The sequence below is a fragment of the Equus przewalskii genome, chromosome 3 (genome assembly GCF_037783145.1).
Source record: "Equus przewalskii isolate Varuska chromosome 3, EquPr2, whole genome shotgun sequence".
In the NCBI taxonomy this organism is placed as follows: Eukaryota; Metazoa; Chordata; class Mammalia; order Perissodactyla; family Equidae; genus Equus; species Equus przewalskii.
In genome coordinates, this window is record NC_091833.1 from 66000084 (window position 1) to 66005733 (window position 5650).

Genomic DNA, 5650 nt, shown 5'->3' on the forward strand with positions numbered 1-5650 from the left:
AAGGGGCTTTCTGAATACTATGTCTTCTCAGACAAGGGAAACAAAAGAAAAAATAAACAAGTGAGAGTTCATCAGACTAAAGAGCTCCTGCAAGTCAAAAGAAACTAGGATCAAAACAAAGGGACAACACAACAATTGGGAGAAAATATTTGCAAATAATTTATCTGACAAGGGGTCAATCTCCATAATATATAAGGAACTCACACAACTGAACAATAAAAGAAAAACACTCTATCCAAAAATGGGCAGAGGATATGAAGAGACATTTTTCCAAAGAAGATATACAGATGGTCAATAAACACATGAAAAGATGTTCAACATCACTAATCATCAGGGAAATGCAAATCAAAACTACATTAAGATACCACCTTCTGCCTGTAAAAATGGCTATAATTACTAGAACTAAAAATAACAAAAATTGGAGAGGGTGTGGAGAAAAGGGAACCCTCATAAACTGCTGGTGGGAATGCAAACTGGTTCAGCCACTATGGAAAACATATGGAGATTTCTCAAAAACCTAAAAATAAAACTACCATAGGACCCAGCTATCCCACTACTTGGTATCTACCCCCAAAATTTGACATCAACAATCCAAAGTAACATATGCACCCCTATGTTCATTTCAGCATTATTCACAATGACCAAGACATGGAAACAATCCTAGTGACCATTGTCTGATGATTGGATAAAGAATTTGTGGTATATAAATATACAATGGAATACTACTCAGCCATAAACAAGACAAATTCACCTCATTTGCAACAACGTGGAAGGACCTGGAGGGAGTTATGATAAGCGAAATAAGCCAGACTGAGAAAGAAAAACACCAGATGATTTCATTCATATGTGAAACATAAACAAACACATGGACAAAGAAAATAGTTAAGTGGTTACCAGGGAAAAGCAGGTCGGGGAAGGTCACAGCGGGTGATGGGGAGCACTTATGTGGTGACAGTCAAGAAATAATATATAGGGGCCGGCTCCGTGGCCGAGTGGTTAAGTTTGCGCGCTCCGCTGTATCCCAGGGTTCGGATCCTGGGCGCGGACATGGCACCAGTCATCAGGCCACGTTGAGGCAGCGTCCCACATGCCACAACTAGAAGGACCTGCAACTAAAATATACAACTATGTACAGGGGGTTTGGGGAGATAAAGCAGAAAAAAAAAAAAAAAGATTGGCAACAGTTGTTAGCTAAGGTGCCAATCTTTAAAAAAAAAAAAAAAAAAATAATATATATAACTGAAATCTCACATTGACGTAAACTATTATGAACTCAATTCAAATAAAAAATATTGAAAGTAAAAAATAATCTAAATATTGATCATCAAGTAGGGTTAACTAAATTGAGATACTTTTACCTAATTGAAATATTGGGCAGATGTGAAAAAGTGTGCTTACTACATTTAGTAATAATGCAGAAAATATTTGCTATGCTGCTAAGGGAAAACAAATAGAATCTATGCTACAAAAAATAAAAACAAGTAAAAAATTGGCAGAGGACCTAAATAGACATTTTTCCAAAGAAAACATACAGACAGCTAATAGGCACTGGAAAAGATGCTCAACATCACTAATCATCATGCAAATAAGATCAAAACCATAATGAAATATCACATCACACTGATAAGAATGGCTACTATCAAAAAGACAGAAAGTAGCAAGTGTTAGTGAGCATGGGGAAAATAGGGAATGCTTGTGCACTGTTGGTGGGAAGGTAAATTAGCGCAGGCACTATGGAAAAAAGTATGAAGGTTCCTCAAAAAATTAAAAATAGAACTACCATACAATTCAGTAATTCCACTTTTGAGTATTTTTAGAAAACAAATGAAAACATTAACTTGAAAAGATATATGCACACCTATCTTCATTGCAGCATTATTTGCAATAGCCAAAATAGGGAAGCAACCAAAGTGTTAATCAATAGATGAATGGATAAAGATGTGAGAGATATATATGCATACATTGAATATTATTCATTCTTTGAAAAGAATTCATTCTTTAAAAAGAATAAAATCTTGCCATTTTCAATAACATGGACAGAAAAGTGTATTATTACAAAAGAAATGAGTCAGACAGAAAAAGACAATGACTATATGATTTACTAATATTGTGGAATCTAAAACACAAAACAAATGAACAAACAAAACAAAACAGAAACATACTGATAGATACAAAAAACAAACTGGTGGTTGCTAGAAAGAAGGGCATTGGTGGGGATGTAAGATAGGTGAAATGGATCAAGAGTTACAAACTGCTAGTTATAAAATAAGTCATGGGGATGTAATAAGCAGGGAATATAGTCAAAAATATTGTATTAACTTTGTATGATGACAAATGAGAAAGAGACTCATCGTGGTGATTACTTCATAATATATGCAAATATCAAATCACTATGATGTATACCTGAGACTAATATGATATTGTATATCAATTGCACTTCAATTAAAAGAAAAGAAGCTCCAGTACTAGTGGGTGCAGACAAGATCAACTATTAAATAAACTCAAACAGACAGAGAAAATCTGAATAGAACAATAACAAACAAAAAAGATTGAATTTGTAATCAAAAAATACCTGCAAAGAAATCTCAGGCCAACATGGTTTCACCAATGCCTTTAACCAAGAATTAATATCAATTTCTCAAAAAGATCCTCCAAAAAATAGAACATTTGCCAACATATTCAGTTAGGCCCTGATATTGAAAACACACAAAGACATCACAAGAAAAGAACACTACAGACCAATATCTCTTACAAATGTTGGCACAAATGTCTTTGACAATATATGAGAAAACTAAAATCAGGAATATACAAAAGGGCTTCTATGCTAAGAAAAACTGGAATGTATTCCAGGATGCAAAGTTCTTGTAACAACTGAAAAATCATTAATATAATACACCACTATCAATAAAATGAAGGACACAAACTGTGTGATCATATTAATAAATGTATAAAAATCATTCAACAAATTCGAATACTTTTCATGATGAAAATACAAAGTAAACTAGGGATAGAGAGAAACTTCCTCAAATAGGTAAAAAGTTTTTCCAAAGGCCAAAGCTGATGTCATACTTGATGGTGAAACACTAAATGGTTTTTTTGCTAATATGAGGGAACAAGATGAGGAGGTCCACTCTCATCATTTCTATTCGACATTTTATTGGAGGTTGAAGCCAAGACACTTGGCAAGAACATAAAATAAAGAAATCCACATTAGAAAGGAGGCATTAAACTACCTCTGTTGGCAGATGAAATTATTTTATATGGAGAAAATGTTTTGCAATTCACTAGAAAATATACAATAGACAATTGCAATAAACAATCTAAAATGAAATTAAGAAAACAATTCTACCACAGTCATAGTCCCTTAATAACAGGGATACCTTCTGAGAAATGCATCATTAGGCAATATTGACATTGTAAGAACATCATAGAGTGTACTGACAGAAACTTAAACCGTATAGCCTACCACACACATAGGCTATATGGTAAAATCTTATGGGATCTGATCTTATGAGATCACCGTCATACACACAGTCCGTCATTGACTGAAATGTCAATATGCAGCTCATGACAGTACAATAGCACCAAAAGAATAAAATACTTAGGAATAAATTTGACAAAAAATTGCCAAATTTGTACTGTGGAAATCATGAAACATTGTTGAAATATATTTTAAAAGATCTATATAAAAAGAAAGACATCTCATATTCAGGCTCAAAACACTTACTATTGCTGTAAAGGCAATTCTTTACAAATTGACATAGATTCAACACAATCTCTATCAAAATCCCAGATGACTTCTCTGCATAAACTAACAAACTAACCCTAAAATTCACATAGATATTCAAGGGAGCTAAAACTCATCAAACAATCTTGAAAAAGAGAACGTAGTTGGAGGAATTCTACTAATTGATTTCAAAGCCAACTACACATTAAACTACTCGAGAGAGTGTGAAACAGGCATACAGAAAATCAAATAAAGCAAAGAACTAGATACTAGAAGCCAGAAATATACCCACACATTGATGGTTAATTTATTTTTGACAAAGGAATGAGCACCGTTCTAAATAAATTCTTCAATAGAAACTCATTAGCCACATGTAAGACAATGAAGTTGGACGGTCTACCTCAAACCATATAGAAAACTTACTCAAAATGGGTCAAAAGCCTAAACATAAAAATAAAACTATAATACTCTCATGGACAAACATAGGTAAAACTTTGTGATAGTGGATTTGGCAATGATTTCTTATATGACACCAAAGCACAGCAACCAAATTATAAATGGAGAAACTAGACTTCATCACAATTTAAAACCTTTGTTCTATAAAGGACAACATCAAGAAAGGGAAAAGACAACCTGCATAATTGAAGATATATTTATAAATCATATATCTCATAAGGGTTTTATATTCAAAATATATTTTGAAGAGCTCTTATGATTGAATAATAAGAAGACAAATAATCCAATTAGAAACTTAACAAAGGTTCTGAATAGATTTCTCCAAGAATAATATACAAGTGTTGAAAAAGCACATGTGAAGGGTTTAACATTATTAACATCAGGGAAAACTAACACAAACCACAATGAGATATGACTTCACTGGTGCTAGTATACCTATATTAGACAAAATAACAAGGGTTGTCAAGGATATGCAGAAACTGGAACAATCATATGTTGCTAGTGTAAATGAAAAATGCTGCAGTCACTTTGGAAAATAGTATGCCACATCCTCAAAGGTGAAACATTGAGTTACCATATGACCTAGCAATTCTACTTCTAGTATAGTTGTATATGCAAGAGAAAGGAAAACGTGGTCATTCAAAACTTTCATGTCAATGTTAATGACATTATTCATAACAGCCAGAAAATGCAAAAAAAGTTGATCAAGTTATGAATGAACAAAATATGGGATATCCAAGTTATGGAATATTATTTGCCAATAAAAAGGAATGAAGCCCTGACATGTTACAAGGTAGATGAACTTTTAAAACGTTATGCTAAATGAAAGGAGTCACAAAAGTCCCCATATTGTAGGATTCCACTTATGGAAAATGTTAAGAATATTCAAATTTAAAGACAGAAACTAGATAGATTTTTGAATGAGGCTTTGGGGACGCTGAGATTAGGGAGTTACATCTAAAGGGTAAAAGTTTATTCATATATGATGAAAATGTTCTTCAATTGATTGTTGTGGTGGTTGCACAATTCTGCGAATATACTATGAACTATTGAATTGTGTACTTTAAAGTTCAAGACTGCAGACACAATTGCCTCTCATTTGCCACTGTTCTTGACAATCTTCCAAATATAGCTGACTTACACATACAACGGCATCACCTCTTAGCAGATAACAGCACTTTTACTCTTAAAACATATATTAAACACATGTATACAAAGTCATCTATCTTTTGCTTTTTCTACTTGCTATCCAAATGCTCTGATTGTCCATATCATATATTTACTCTTAAAACATATATTAAACACATGTATACAAAGTCATCTATCTTTTGCTTTTTCTACTTGCTATCCAAATGCTCTGATTGTCCATATCATATATTTACTTTGAGCTGTAGGAGTTATATTTTAACTTCCTCATTGATTTCTCCTTGAAGATAAGCCTGAGCAACAGTACAAGGGATCAGCAAT